We start from the raw sequence: 17,731 nt of genomic DNA, 5'->3' as shown, positions 1-17,731 counted from the left end.
AAATGTTAATTGCAGTGAATGCAATGAGTGTACATTGAATGTGTCTGAACGTGACATAACTTATGGAGAACTGAAATTGTGGAGAAGATACTATCAGTGTATCAACGCCTTGCTTCTGATGATATGCTCTCGCTGTGTTCCTTTGTAAACACCCAAAATACTAACGAAAGCATTCGTAGTTGCATATGGCGCAAATGTTCAAAAGAGACTAGAACTAGCAATAACAGCTGCAGTTAGAGAGTACAATTTTGGTTATGTGGAAACAATGAAAATGAGTGCTCAAACTGCTGCCCACAACAACTCGTTGCTGAAAGAAGCGACAATCTTCTCAACAATTCTCAACAATTTAAATTGGGAAGGAACTCAAAGAAATATAAAATACTCTCTAATGATAAAAAATCAATGAAACAAGAAGGACCTACTTACTGTCCTGGAGGATTTTAGAAAAAAATCCTTTTATGCAACAATTGCTTATATAATATGCTTACATACTTCCTTTTATGTCGATGTAGAATCATATCCAAATAGTTTTTTTTTTTAAATTTTTAATTAAAAACTAATCAGGAAAGTTTGTTTATGTTAATATTATGAACTGAAAGGTATTAAAACAAAAAAACATTATACAGCATTTATTAATAAAAATGTTTTTTTCTCAAAATGAAAGTTTCAGTCATTTTACTTTTTCAAAATGTTCCATGAGGCTCAATTTTTTCCTGCTTGTAATAAAACTTCATATATAGATAGATACCTTATATATATATACCATTAAAAGTTAGTATGTTTTGTTGTGTAAAAGCTTAGTGAAATAAATATTTTAGCTGTAAATATTTATTTTTTATTGAAATTTTGGAAAATTTTTAGCGTAATTCATTCAAATTTAATTTTTTGAGCTAATACAAACTATTTAGTTAATGAAGGATGCTAACTTTTATTTATAGGTATGAAACGACTATCTTAACAAAAAATTAGACTTTTATAACCAGACTACATGTGCATGGGACGTTTTGAACTTAGCAAATTTTTCTTTAATTTAAAATTTTAAAAGTCCAATATTTTTAAGTAATCCGCATGTAATCTGCATGAAATTCTTCACACAGATTTCTAAATATGATATAAGTAAATGTTGTAAATTTAATAAATGTAGGATCAAAATTTAAAATATTAGTTTTCAAGGTTCCTTGTACTCTTAAGAAGAAATAGAGCGATAAAAATAAGTATCGCTTTTATATTCTTTATAGACCTGTTATGTAAAGAAATTCGTTTCTTAATACAAATTTATTAAATGGTTTCTTAATTATTATAAAAGCTTTCGAAGGATCAGTTACACTCATGTTTCTATTTTGTATTTTTCAATAAATATACTTTTAGTAAGGTAGTCGTATATATTTATTATTTATAATGAAAATGTATATATATATTTTCGTGAAAGACCGTAACCGAGGTATTTCAGTAAATATCTTTACATCACAGAAAGTTTGCTTTTATTGAGAAATTTTAAAACGAATATTAGTTAACATGTTTATCAAGACATTAGGACCACAGGGTGTAACACAATGATCACCTTTAATATACATTTTTTTAATCAAAACTGAGAAATCGCAAACAAATATTTAAGTGAATAAAAAACAACCTAATTATCCGTCGAATTTGTGAGGAAGGCCAAATGAAAGATATTAAAACAAATTTGTTTTCTTGATAGAATTTGGATGCACTTGCAATGATCATTCCTGCAAGCAAACGTGTTTTGATGCTTTTAAACTTATTTCTCTAGTAAAAGATTTTCATAATAGTTTTGCTTATCCCGTGCTGAAATATTAATTTGTATTTTTCAATCTGTGTTTTTTTTCACTTTTATTTGCCAGCAATTTTAATTTTTAAGATGGTCCTAATAATATATTTTCTTCCGGCATTTAAACATATTTTAAAGTTTTTAATCCTGTCTTCTTTGTTAATGATTTCAATTATGTTTTGTTATTTAATATCTTAAACATCAATTTGAGACATTTTACGTACATTTTAAACTTCATTTTCCCAAGATTTCAAAACATCATTACGGAACATCGTGTATGCACAAAATTGAATATTTCTTTACTATTTGTGTTTTTCTTATTTCAAAGAAGAAAAAAAAACAAAATTGTATATTTAGAACCAAGCAATTTTAATTAAATTAAAACCAAAAAAATAATGTGTAGATGTATGTACATTATCGATACATATCTAGGAATAAATGCTATTATTATACGAAATGGAATGACTATTTTCCACTGTTCAAATGTGATGGGCTGAAATAATTAATAGTTAAAGGTTTGAAAATCGGACAAGAGATAAAATCTAGATCAGTATTATATTTCCTTCGCCCAAGAAATACTATGATAGTTTCCATTTGAATTAAAGTAGTGCTACCATTACTATATCGTTATTATGTACTGAATGGTTACTGTAATCTGAAATGATTGTTCCATAAATTTATTTAAAGCGAATCAACAGATTATACGTATAATTTAATTTTCCAAAAATGTACACAAGTTAAAAATAATACTAACGACAGTCAAATTTTGATTTAGACAGTTTAATTCATTAAAGTTCAATTAAATAGACTTTTATTGAAGTAAAATTGGATTAGAGTGAAGGTAAGGATAAAAACAGAAGCTGTTAATTTTTACTAAAGGACTTTACGTACTAAGTAACGATCAACTTCAAACTATGTAGGATTCAAAACAAAGGAAGAAGCAATGAAATGTAAAAAATTATTGAGATTCACTTGACGCCCGTAATGATCTCTGCAATTGATTTCTAGAGAAAAATTTACAAAATTCATAATAAAATAAAATTTCAAAATATTATAATAAATATTAAATACATTTTATATTTTTTTCAAGTAAGTAAATAGTTTCTTTTGCTAATTTCTACTCTTAGTTTTTTTTAGTCACGAAATTATGAAAACTTAAGCTTTATGTTTATTAGAATTACTTTATTTGTTTATCTATGCAATAAAACTTTAAAACTTTTGCTACGTTATTTATTTTGTTCTGTTATGTTTTTACATCTAACTTCAAAATGAAATTTTTTTCTCTTTGATGAAATTTATTTCTAAGAATCATATTCCAAAGGATAAATTACTTGTTTATTAAAGTTCTTTTATACATTCCGTAAACTTTTTGAATTCAACTGATGTAACTATACACTAATTTTGAGTATTTCTAAAAGTCAAATCTATTCAGCAAAATTCTTATTTATCTTAAATTTGAATATTTACTGTAAGTACAGCTCACAGTACGAAATGAATAAATAAATAGATGGTTTGATTTCTAACGTGCAAACGTAAAAGACTCACCATTTTAGTTTTCTCTTGTAAAAACTTCAAATGTAGCTCGTAGGAATATAGTCCTTAATTAAAAGTAAATGGATTGCTTATATTAATGTGTTTTTAAAATACAATACAATTTGACCAAATCACATTTCAATACAGAGAGATATTTTAGTGCAATGTCTCATTTTTAAGCTTCTCACATCTGAATACGGAGATATTTTACCGCAAAGTCTCAGTTTTATGCTTCTGTATCGAATTATGCTGTATCTCGTAAACTACTATATTAGTACAGATTTAATCTAAAAATAACTTTAACAGCATATGAACTTTTGGCAAATATGCTGTTCTGGAGAATCGAATGAAATTCGACATATATGTATTAAAAAGTACACACTCTAAAAAGTTAAAGATCCCACGAACGCGATTACCTTCGTATACCTTTTTGAAGAGCAACAACTACGCTTTATTTTTATTTAAATGTTATTCCCAGAGTTGAAACTTACAATGAAGTTGGAGTACTGAAATGGTGACATTGAATGGTTAGCATTGAAATGGTGGCACGAGACTGGTATGAAGCAAAGAGAAAATGAGTTTGCAAATTTTAAATATTATAAAATCTTTATTCCATACCGCTATATTTTATTCTTTTCTGTTAAACGGTAATGTTCGATGGAGTGCTATATTCTGGCAAAATTGCTAGATAACGTGCTTTCACATATTTGTTTTTTTCTTTAGAGCTTTTTTTATTTGTTAAAGATAGCATGAATATTTTAATAAAATTTAAGGAATTTCTAAAATAACAAAAATTATTTTAACATCTAAAATAAGATCAGATGCGTATTAAATCGATAAAAATCCATGTAACTCCCCATTCTTTATTTTATCTTACTTCCAACACCTTCCGGTTTGTTACATCTCGGTTTAATTTCAAATCGCTAACTAGAAATTGAAAATAGCGATAGTTGGATATGCTTGAGAAATACGAAATGTTAAAGATGTCTGAAAAATTAATGATTTCCTACTACGATATATGCAGTTGTTGGATTTCAACTTCGTAGTTTCGTAATAATTACTTTATCTTATTAAATATATGCTAAATTTAACTTGTTTTACTGCTCTCTAGACATTTGACGTTTCAAACATAAATGATTCAAAATTATTAAATAAAGCTTCAGTCAGTTTGTAATAAAGTCTTCGCTTTGCAATTTTGTCTCTACAAAACAAATAATAATAATAACTAGGAAAGGAAAAAAAAATACTAAAAAAATATAGAATAAAGTATTTCGCACTAGTGTTTCAACATATTAACGCTGTATTAAATAAAAAAAGAATAGCTAAGTTTTTCTCTTTTTGGATAAAAGATCTAAGAATTTATATGCATTTGTCCAGATTTATTTATAAGGAATTTAAAAAATATTTTTCTATAACAACATCTTACCCATATACACCATTAACTCTTTAACGAAATAAGAGTCGCTACAATTCTTTAATTTTTGTATGAACTAATAGAAAAAACTTGTTTTAATATGTATTGTTATTTAGAGAAATTGCCTGACTGTATACACAATAATGCAGTGCAGCATGATGTAGTTTTATGAAAGTTGAAATATTAAGTAATCGTGACCAAATTTGATAAATCCTGCACTTGCTTCTGAAATACATGAGATGTACTCTAAAGCAACATCTTCTAGAAAAGAGAGGGCAATAACAAATCAATGTCTTTGGGGTACTGATCCAGGAGTTCCCTTGTCTTCTAGATTGTGTTCCAAAATTGCAAGGCTATGGAGTTGAACGTTGGCAGTCGTAAACTCAAATTTGGGTCAGCTGTTCAACGACTGTTATAAAATAAAATGAAATTTATCACAATGGAGGAAACTATCAAAATTCGTTTGCTAGTTTTTGGAAATATTAATTGAAAATTCGGCTCCACAATTCTTCTTTTGTAACCCAGACAAGTGCAATAATGAAAAGAATATTATTCTATTCCTCCCCCAATCGGAGAAAATATCTCAATTTAACCTCTATTGGAGATAATCTTAATAAACCCCTATTGGAGAATCTATCTTAATTTATCCTCCATTCAAGAAAATATCTCAATTTAACCTCTATTGGAGAAAATCTTAATAAACCGCTATTGGAGAATCTATCTTAATTTATCTTCTATTCAATAAAATAGCTTAATTTAACCGATATTGGATAATTTAACCGATTAATTTAAAAGATAGTTTTAAGTCTAAATAAACAAGTCTAAATAAACATCTATTTGATAAGTCTGATGATAAGTCTAAATAAACATCTATTTGAGAAAGTATCTAAATTTCATCCCAACTGGAGAAAATATCTAAATTTTCCCCCAATTTAGAAAATATCAAAATTTCAATAAAACCCTATTGGAGAATATGTCTCAATTTAACCCTTATTGGATAAAATAACCAAATTTAATCAATTATAGAGGAAATATCTCAACTTTACACTTATTGGATAAAATATCTCAATAAACTTCTATTGGAATAAATATCTCAATAAACTCCTATTGGATAAAATATCTCAATAAACTCTTATCGGAGAATATGTCTCAATAAACTCCTATTGGAAAAAATCTCAATAAACTCCTATTGGTAAAAGTCTCAATAAACTCCTATTGGAGGCGAAAATATTTTAATAAACCCCTATTGTAGAAATTATCTAAATTTCCACCCCATTGTAGAAAATGTCTACATTTAAATAAACCCCATTTGGGGAAAATAACTGAATTTAACCCAGATATTAGAGAAAATATAAAAATTTAACACCACTAGTTAAAACTACTGAACTACATCGTATAAACCTTTTATCTGAATCAGATGCTGCTACGCTGAGCTAAAGCTCATATTTCGTAATTAATCTCATACTTTGTGTTTTAAAATATCATAAAAACTCAAACGATTAAAGACACTAAGCATGACGCAAAAGTGTAACTTAGATAGAAATTTTTTTTTCACTAGGCACGTTATGGTGATGCAAAATATACTGTAAACTCCAATTTAGCCAATACATGGTAACCGCTGATAAGCAAATTATACTAGTAAATCGTAAAATGTCCAAAAAATATCACTATTTTTTTAAAAATTTATCTATATTACTGTTTTATATCCGTTAGTTACTTATGCTTTTCAATATATTTTGTAATTCGCAGATAAAAGAATCACAAGTGTAAACAAAATTATAGTCAAAGACTGTCTGACAGTTTTGTGGAACAGCAGTACTTCGCATGAGATGACTCTTTTACTACCAAATCCCTATATTGATTTGATTTAAAAATAATATTTACTATAGAATTTTGCGCATGACGGATGATAACTGAATGATACCAGATGATAACTGAATGATACCAGACGGATGATAACTGAAGATGATGATTAACCCCTTAACAGTGCTCATATTTCATATTTCAGAAAAATGGATCAAAAATGGAAAAATATTTTGACTGTTTCATTTTGTTCTTTATATTATTATAAAAGTTAGAAAAGGATTTTTTTTATTGCAAAAATAAAACTTTAAATACTATAACTACTTTATTTATAATATTTGAAACATAAAACACATAAAAAACATACATACATATACACATAAAAAAGTAATGGATTACTCACACATCTTGTTCAATTAGAGCAAATTAAGCCTAATTTTGAAGCTAAATATAATATTACTAGTATAATATAATATAAAAACATGACTTATAACTATATGACTTTCAATACATAAATTTTACAAATCTTTTTACAGTATGGTATATTCCAAAAACCCAACCCACATTTCCCTCCCTCGACTGAAGTCGTAATCGGGGAAAAACTAGGACCATTAATTCCATCTATTAGGAAAAAAAGTGAATTAAGTATCCTAAAGTGGAAACGAACTCAGCTCGGGCTTCACAAAATCGAAACGTTAATTTTTCTCCTGCCCGAAATTTGTTTGGGCATCACAAATAATGCACGTACTAGTTGCCCGAACTGGATTCGGGCGACACTGGCAAAGAGTTAACCATGTCCTTAGTAGAAGGGACCATGTCATAACCTCAATAAACGCCTGAGCACGAGTCTGGTGGCTGTGGAAGCCGAGAAGTTCCTTTTTTTACTGTGTGTGTGTGTGTGTTATGGACGCATATACAATAGTTGTTAGTATACAAATGAAAATAGAACACTTTATTAAGCATTAAAGTGTGAACATGTCTGTTTTTGCTTTTTAGAAAAGCGAGCAGGTATTGTGTTACTAGTAGTACGAACATATAGCGCAGCTAAAAGTAATTTATAAACTAAAAATAGTTTTAAAAATCAAACATTAAAATAGCAAATATATTTTATATGAATTCTGAAAAGATATTTTATTATTTAAAAAAAAATACTTTTTTTAAAAAAAAATATATATATTAGATATTTTCAAAAATATATTTTAGTATAAATTCAGACATAAGAACGGAGATTAAAATTTTATAATTAGTTTAATTATTCATCTATAAGCAATAATTTTTACTTACATTCTTTGTTGTTATAAATCAGTTTCTCTTCCCAAGCATTTTATCGCCATTTAATTATTCTTTTATGTCTGAAAACTCTATTAAATGCAAAGACTAAAAAATCAATATTAAATTAATTCTGTTGTAAACATAATTTAATTTTTCTTCCAGAAAGTGTTGTTGCCCGATGCTAGGTAAATATTTCTCTTCGGGATTTAGTTATTTTCCTATGTGTATTATCGAATATTCTTCTCCTGCTATTCAAAATTATTTTCAGAATTTTTTAGTAAGCATGTTGTTTATTTTTACAGTAGTATGTGGTATGAAAAATACGGACCACCTGGCTTTATATACTCTGTATTTCAGATTTTTAATTACTTTGTAAGAACAAAGTATGTTTTGAAATGAAGAAAGAGAGTGTTTATCATTCGAAACGAGTTTCGTTTACTACAAATAGATACTTTATTTGATAAAAAAATACACAAATTAAAAACGGATTTCCACCTATTTCAGTATTTTTGCGTATATTTTGATAAAAATCATTTTTTATTAAAAATTTTTATATAATAACTTAACGTGTTATCACTTTTGGAATTTTTTTTTAAAAAAAGGATCAATTTGATAAGAAATAGATTAAAATGAAATACAATACAACAATATTTTCTTTATCAATCACTGCTCTTAACTGACATATTGTTTTGCCCAGCTAAAACTAAAATGATTTAAGTTAGTATTGCTTTATTTTGAATTTTTATTGACTTTCAATAGTTTCCTAAGTCCTTAATGTGTACCCAGATTTATTTGGTTTCAACTTCCGTTATGTTTATTTACTTTTTTCAGTCATTACTTTCCAAATCACTTCTTATTTAATTGTCTAGAAATTTTTTTACAAGTTTATAATTGTCAAAAAATTACAGGTTTTTGAAATGAAATGAAAAAATATGGTTAATCAAATGGATTTCTTATACGTAATACTATACAGTGCAAAATATATAGTATAATGATAATTCAAAATGGATTTATTTTCAAATGTTATATCGCGAATGCCCACCTACTGAAAAAAATTAAATTGTAGGACCTGTATTTAAATTTTTATTACTGTTTGAAATTAAACATACATTCCCAAATGTTCCGCGTGTTTTTATGTGTTTCTGAAATATACTCAAAGAGATAATTCATAAATTATCTATTGCAAAACATAACTATTTAAAATGAGTTTATAAATTACCTATTCCAAAACATTTCTATTTAAAATGTTCAAAAACCATCGACCGATTTCAAAATTATACAACTGATTAACCAGTACAATATAAGTTAAAAAGGGAAATCCCATTGAAGATTCCAAATGAAGAGTTCAACTGTCACGTTTCATAAAAATAATTTATACAAATAAATGCATTTCTATAGAAAAGGAAGTTTAAGAATACTCTTGTTTTCATACTGCTACTTATGAAAAAACCTGCCAGTCAAAAATCAACAAAAAATGTTCAAATAAAAGTTCTAACGTTCATTTAAAATCAGTTGAATGGGAAGATCTGTTATTAAGAATTATGAAATTTTCAATCATATTTATTCTATTTGACACAGTTGGAAATTTCTCAGAAAAAATGGTTAAATAGTAATGTATTTAATTGTTATTTTACCTTATTCATACAAAATAGTCAAATAACCATAAATAAGATAATATTCAAACTGTTAATTGTGAGGAAAACAATTTATTAACTGCTTTTACCTGATACGATTAAGGATTTTATTACACAAACTAGCAAGGGAGACAGGGGAAGTGTGACTCGCCAATTTTGAAATAAACTGGTGGGATGTATGCCTTATGAGGAATAATTTTAGAGGGCAACATTCGTTTCGGCCCATAGAAGGTCCTATGAGAGATAAAAAATAATTCAATTTATAGAAAAATCAGTATTTTATTACTTCAATGCAGACTATTAGTTATTGTAATTATCTCATATTCCAATTAAACAGTGACCTATTACTTCTTCGCAACCTCTTCTATGTGCCTTTTGCATATATGCAAAAGTTTTTAAAGGTCCTTGATCATTATATAGGAAAACAATGATAATTATAATTCTTTATGAATCATTCAGAAAATAAATGTTTCAATGCAGCACAAATTTTTTTCTTAAAATAGACAAAAATTTAGATTTTTTTTTGTTTAAATAGAAAAAAATAATCAAATTTTTTAGAAAAAAGTTTTTAGATTAAAAATTAAAGCAAATAAATAATCTGCGCTGCAGATAAAAAGAAATAAGTTACTGGATCTATTGAAATAGTTCATTTTTCTTCTCCTTGTGACTTTTTCACCTTTGTTGCTTGTAGGAAGACATTTCTTCTATGAATTTGAATAAGGTGTCTCATCTATCACATCACCTATATTGAAACTACCATATATATACCACCCATATGCTTTAAAAAATTATCATGCACAGTTTCTTTCCCATCACCAATTAAAACGTTAGTTTTTGGTAAAGGAATGTTAAGCTATAGCGATTACTATTCAGTTTCAGCGAAAACAGAGATGACAAAAAACGTTCCTCAAAATCATAAAGGTTTAGCCTCTATTCATGAATATTTGTAGTTTTATCTAGCTTCTGAAACTTTTCTATCTAACTTTTCTTATTTGTATGAACTTACTGTTATTAAAATCTTATGGGTGTTTTATTTTGGTCCCAAAGACTTGTGCCTATGTGAGAATTCCCTGTATTTTATAAATGAATTTGCTTAATACATTAAAATGTCTCTAATCCTTCTTTAAAATCATAATTCAAATAATAATAATTAAAATAATACTTTTCAAAATAATATTAAAATATTTATGCACATAAAATGATTTACCAATTAACTGATTTTTTTATCATCTGCGGAATCTTTGAACTATTAATGAATTTAAAAATTCGTCTGTATCAGTGGAATTGGTTGGTATCATCTTACAAATGGAATGTTTTGTGGAAGGTGCCGTTGGTGACATCGTGAAGTGATGTAGGACAATAGTACTTAATCGTTTAAAAAATTACGAACTTCAAACTAAGCATAGTTTGTTCAAAGCAAATTTACCAAAACTCAAAAGAATGAAAATTTTGTATTATCCAAACTAAAAGGGATTGCTACGTGCCGTGGTGGCTGTGGAGATAGAGCATTCGTTTTCCAATGATGTGAATCCGGTTCGAATCCCAACAATGGCTGGTCGATACGAATTCCATATCCGGATTTCAACGAACACAGTGCTGATGCAAAATATCCTGAGTAGTAGACGGATAGTGAGTTAAAGTCTCCTTGCCTTGAGGCTACCTGGGGGTAGTTTTCATGGGTTTCCTCTCCATGAAACGCAAATGTAGGTTAGTTCCATCAAAAAAGTCCTCCGTGAAGGCAAATATCTGTGAATACTAGATCCAGGAGTTTTCTTTTCTTCTGGATTAGGTTCAAAATTACAAGGCTACGGAGTTGAACATTACAAGTCGTAAACCCCCCCCAAAATTTTCGGCTGTTCAATGACGGTTATAAAAAAATTGCTACTTAGTGGAATTATTTTAAATCTTTTTTTTCTTCTCAATGACAACAGTATATTATTCAATCGCTTCAAACATTGCAAACTTCACATTTCAAATAACAATTTAAAATATTTCAGATACATATATCGAGATAGAATTAAAGTTATTTCTTAATAAACCAGCTTATAATACTTTATTGACCCTTAAAGACTAAAAATTAAAAATTGTATTTAAAATGCTTTTATAGTTGGGAATAAAGATTCGTTTTCTTTTTAAGTCCAAAAGTAATTACCTAAGTCAATTTTGCGCCTCTTTTTCTGTGCCTCATGTGAATAAAAATAATGGCTATTATCTCCTTTTTTTAAAATTATGACATTTTATCTTATCTAAAAAACAAATAAATTTTTTTTTTATTTTCATTATTTCTTGCTACAAATTAAGTTAATATTAAAGTGGCAACACTGTTTATATATTTTCTCAGTTTTTATCTTTGTTTCAAAGTAGCTTTGTTTATATATTTGCTTTTCATTTTCTTCATAATTGAGCTTTTAAATACCTCAAGAGATTTTCCAAAGTTTTTATTTATTATTTTTTTTTTTTGCATTTATATTTCACGATTAAAAATAGAAAGGTCTCGAAATTAGCGCAGGTCAATTGGTTCAAGACCACTAAAATTTGACTCCGACTCTTATTGAGGAAGCAGCACTGTATATTTCTCAGTTTGTAGTTTTGTTTATATGTCTTTTTTTTCATTTTCTTCATAACTGATCTCTTAAATATTTCAAAAAATTGTTAAATTTATTTTATTATTTTTTGTTTTGCATTTATATTTCACAATTTAAAGATAAAGGTCTCAAAATTAGAGGAGGTTCATTGGTTCAGGACCATCAAAATTTCACTCAGACCACCAAAAAATATTTATCTGTGATCAATGTAAAGGAAAGAGTAGGCGGTTTCGATTTTTTTCATTATCTTAGCGTTTCGTATTTTGTCTGTTTTATTATAACTGCCGTAATGTAGATTTCTTTAAGGCTCTTTACTTTTGAAAAGAATATATTTAAAAAAGTCAAAGTGAAAAGTATATATAAGCATTGTCACAGATCGGTAAAATATTTAAGCTAATAAAGGGACTAAGACATTGGAATCATGTGAAGTCATTGCTGAGTAAAGTGGAAAGTAAACACCAAACCAGCTAGATATTTTATCTCGCTTTTCTAAGTAGGTATCTATGTAAGGTATGTATATACGCTTGATTTCGATATATTTTTTGTTTTTTCTTTCTTTAAACATTATTTTATCACCCGCAATGTATATACTTTGAATTCATTTCTGCCAAGGATTCTGAAATTTATACGTTATTCATATATCAGTCATCATTTCGCGAAATATTTCTTTTGAACGGTCCAGGATACTGTTCACGCCATATTTTCAAGATTAAATTAACAGTAATATTAAAACAGTATTTACACAGTATTTAACATATACAGTTATGCATTTACAGTATGTTCTTACAGTTATGCATTTTAGTTTTGTTGATAACCGCTTAATGTTGATTATCCAGTGTTTTCAATGTTTTGTAATTTTGCCGAACAAGGAACGGGTATCTACCCGCACAGTAAAACTATTTGTGGGTTTTAGTTTGACACCATTTTCGGCGTTGAGGTGAACTAAATATACTTCTAAGCACAACTGACTGTATACTTATCATGCAAGAAATTATATAAAATTGACAGCTTGTTTTTATCGTTAACTGTTACGCCAATGTATTTACAAATCTTTCATCAACATTTCAAAGGTCTAATTAACTAACAAAATGATGAACCTACCTAATGGTAAATTTAACTATTGGAAAACCATGTTTGCGATTGAAGATTCAAGAACTGTAGACGATAAGACCTACCAATACTGAATAAAGCGAAACAATGTGAATAAAGCACAAATAAAGGTACAAAAACAACGTGAATAAAGCACAAATAAATGTACAAAAACAACGTGAGTAAAGCACAAATAAAGGTACATAAAAGAACATATTATAGTTTCGATTCTAAAAAAACAGGAATATCCCTCAATGTCTAAACGTAAAATGACAGTAGAAGAGTAACTAGACAAACACCCGCAAAGTGAATAAATTAAAAGAACTTCAATTAAGCAGAAATAAAGTTACATAAATAATCATATTATGTGCAGTTATTTAGGCTTTATTCTTAAATATTACTTCTATTTATGTAACTTTATTTGTTCAAATTGAAGAAAGTGAAACATGTTGAATAATGCACAAATAAAGATACATAAACGACCATAATATGTGCATTTATTTATGTTTTCTTTTTAAATATTATTTCCATTTATATAACTTTATTTTTGCAAAATAAATAAAGTAAAACAAGTTGAATAAAGCACAAATAACGTTACATAAATAGTCAAAGAATAATCCGCAAATAATTATTCATTATATGACCATTTATGTAACTTTATTTGTAAAATGTAAATAAATTTTAAAAAAAATGAATAAAGCACAAATAACGATACATAAATGGTTATATGAACGTTTGTGCCTCATTCTTAAATATTGTGTCCATTTATATAACTTAATTTGTGCTTCATTCAAGTTGTTTTACTTTATTAGTACGTAGCAGAAAGAACACTCTGTCCTCATGACTGACCAATAACATCCGCATAGGTCAATATTTGTCGCGTTCTGATCTGTAAGTGCCTATTCGCTATTCGTGCCTCTAATGCACTTTTCTCAAGCTAAATTGAACAGCGAGAAAGAAATATCCCTATTTCATTAGAAAGGTTCAGAAAGATGGCTTTAAATTATAACCTTATATTTCACATTCCCAAACGTATTTGCTAACTTAATATCAAAGACAATATGAGAAATATGAAGTTCATAAACTCTAAACATTTATAGTTAAGTATTGACACGAAATTAATTTTTTTTTTCACATATTCTGAAATATAAGTTAAAATATAATTCAATTTATTTTAAGTAACAATAAATGGAATTTTTAACTAATATTTTTGCTTATCTAGATTTGTGCTATTTACTTTACAGCTATTAAAATATCAATTATGTTAAAATAATAATCTGAAAAATATTACTTCAAAAGATTATTTTAAAAAAAATGTCATTCGAATAAATATTAATTAGGGATGTTAGTTAAATAAATATTTTTATTGCAATCAAGGATTTTTTTTCACATTTATCGAATTAATATTAGATATGAATGTTATAAATGTTTGTAGAACTACGAAATTATTTCTATTTTATAAACAAGCTTTGTAAAATGCATTGACTTTTTTCATTTATTCACATCTATACCATGTGTGCCTGTTTTTACGAAAAATGATTTAGCTTTTATTTTCTGATTTCATTATTTGGTACAAACGAAGATTTGTTATCATTTTTAAGTAAATAAAATTTTTTATACACCTTCTTGCTTTTAGAAAAACTCACGCAAAACTAAAACTTTCAAGAATGGGATGTTTTAAAGTGTTACAGAAAAATAAAAGAGTAAAGCTATTGAGGAGTAATTTTATGAGAAAAATTCCCAAGCAACAATATTTTCCTTACTTATTTTTCTTAGACAATTTCTTAGAAAAATATTTCGACTGTAACGTAATTATTGTTTTCCTCACACTTTTGTAATCTGGATTCAAAATTTGATTTTCGTGTAATTTAATTTTTCTATCTTCGAAAGCATTATTTTTCTCCAATCGCCTAGGGGGCTAAATTTAGCCTTCGGTTGTTATGAGATGTTCGCTTCAATGTAAGTTTATGTATATATATATATATATATATATATATATATATATATATATATATATATATATATATATATATATATATATATATATATATATATATATATATATATATATATATATATATATATATATTTTTTTTTTTTTTTTTTTTTTTTTTTGATCACTCAATTTTGAAAATAAAAACCAATTTCCAGATTCTTTTGCTATTTATTCAGTTTTAGGAAATATAACAAGATAAGAAATATTTATTTAGTGTAAGATTGAACGACTTTAAGCTGCAATAATGCAGTCTTTATACTAGAATTGTGAACATAATTCTGCAAATCTCTTACAGTAAAGTACAAGTCTCATGGAATTCAAGTAATGGTAGATAGTATTGCTTGAAATATGCAGTAAATTACTGTAGATGTTTTTAATTTTCAAATTTTTAATCTTTAAATCTTCAACTCTAATTAATCTTAATTTTCAAATCTTCAAGTTTATAAAGTTTATTCAGTTATTATAAACGATAAAAACGATCAACAGCATTTATAACACCACATAGCAGGTTAGTCATTACGTGATCAAAAATGAATTTATGAAATTTAATTTTGAGAAATCATAATCCAGATATTTTTATAAAGTTTATCGAAATATTTCGATGTCAGTCAAATCCGGTTTAGTGGTAGGGTTTGAGTTAGGTGCTTAGATTTATTTACAATTTTTTTAAGTTCAAAGCCGCTTTCTGTTCCTTTCAAAAATAATCACTAACATTTAAAAAATTTTATTAAAAATTGGGGAACTATAAATTCTTGGGTGAAATCTGCTTTACGAAATTCAAAAATGATTTATGTTTTTGCGTTATCACTTATATTATTCATTTTTTTTCTCTCATTTTGTAATTCGTTCATTATACGATTATTTTCCGGCAATATATTATTACTTATTGCGATTAAACTCTACCTAAATATATGCTGTGCCTCAAGTATCTATACATTACTCAAGTATTTATAGACTAATTTAAATAATAGTTGGTATCATTAGATACTTTTTTTAAAATTGTGCATAGATTTATTAAGTTTAGCATATTAAGTGTGCATAGATTTATTAAGTGCAAATTTATTAAGTTTAAACCCTGTGTTTGTCGTTTTTCAAAAACTTCTAACATTTAAAAAAATGTGATTATACACTGACGAATTACAAATTCTTGGGTAAAAACCTGTTTTATTAATTAGGAAACTGAATCAATGTTTTGCACACTTTTACTTCAATTATTCTATTCATTCGCCCATTCTGTAAGTCTTTTTTGGTAATCTATGATTATTTATTGTGGTAAAACGGAAATTAAATATCTGCTATGCATCAAGCATTTACATTTTATATTATTTATTATTTCACTAACTCACTCATTACTTTATATTTAGAAACTTGCTATGCTCTAACTTATGGCCAAATTATAAATAAGTATATTTTTATTAAAAATATATATTGTGGCGGGTAGTATAGACCTGTTTCTACTAATTAAATCCCAAAAATGAAACATTTGTCGTACCACTTTCTATCATTCATTCGCCATAATTAATTATTTTCTTAACAAACAAAGGTCCTAATTACGTCTGTCAGTCATGGTACTATTTATTCCGAAAAATATATAATTAATAAATTTTAAATCCTCCAATTGAAAAAAAATGAATGGAATTCGAGAAAACTATTGGTGAACATTTCCTCACTCTTTCAATCATTTATTCACTCAATATATCATTATTTTCCATACAAACGGCTTCCAGTAAACACGCAATTCAATGATGAAAATTATTTTATTACGCTCGCTCATATGTTCTCCCAACGAATGATGAGAATGATTTTTTTTTAAATTAAATTTAAAGGAAAATCGTATTATTTACTTTATGAAGCAACTTCGAAGTTCATTTTGATTAATTTGAAAAAATTCTGAATCTTAACAAAAATTCTTAATCATGCTTTCCTTTGCAACTTATTTAAAAAGTATAAAGAATGGAAATAATACTCATTTTTGAAATTTCTTTGTTTAATTATATCTTTTATAAAAATGGTAAATAATTAAAATGGAAGCTTATTCATATAATCATGGTTAGTCCTTAATATACAATACAGTGCTGAATAATGGGATAAATCTTACGCTTAAAAATATTCATAACCATTATTTAATAATTTTCATTTATCTTCCATTCTTTGAATTTTTTTCATCATAATAATAAAAACTGAACTCTTTTCATTCCCTCGAAAAGGGAAAATTTTAGATTTCTGTCTTTTCTTCGAAAGATAATTAGGAAGTTATTTTAGATATCTCATTATATTTTTATCGAATCATATTGCATTGCAAAATGCCCTAGAACTGTAATTTAATTCGGAATCGTTTCGAATTCTTGAATAAATGAGCAAATTATGGGAAATTTAAAAGTGGAATTTACGATGATTTTTCTAAGTTTAAATTATGGTTTAGAATTCCAATGACTTCTTAATGTCATATTTTTTAATGAAATTTTTCATGTATTTCTTTTGATATTTAAAATTTCTTAAAACTTTGATTTGATTGTTAAAGTCACTTTAAAACTACACTTATAAAGTGTTTCTCAGAACTGGGAAAAATAATAATTAAAAATTAAATTTGATTAATTCATGTTTCTTTTTATAATA

Source organism: Parasteatoda tepidariorum, chromosome 3, assembly GCF_982258835.1.
Source record: "Parasteatoda tepidariorum strain Cologne lab strain chromosome 3, Ptep-v5.0, whole genome shotgun sequence".
NCBI lineage: Eukaryota > Metazoa > Arthropoda > Arachnida > Araneae > Theridiidae > Parasteatoda > Parasteatoda tepidariorum.
The sequence above is the reverse complement of the archived record's forward strand: the minus strand, read 5'-3'. Positions refer to the sequence as shown.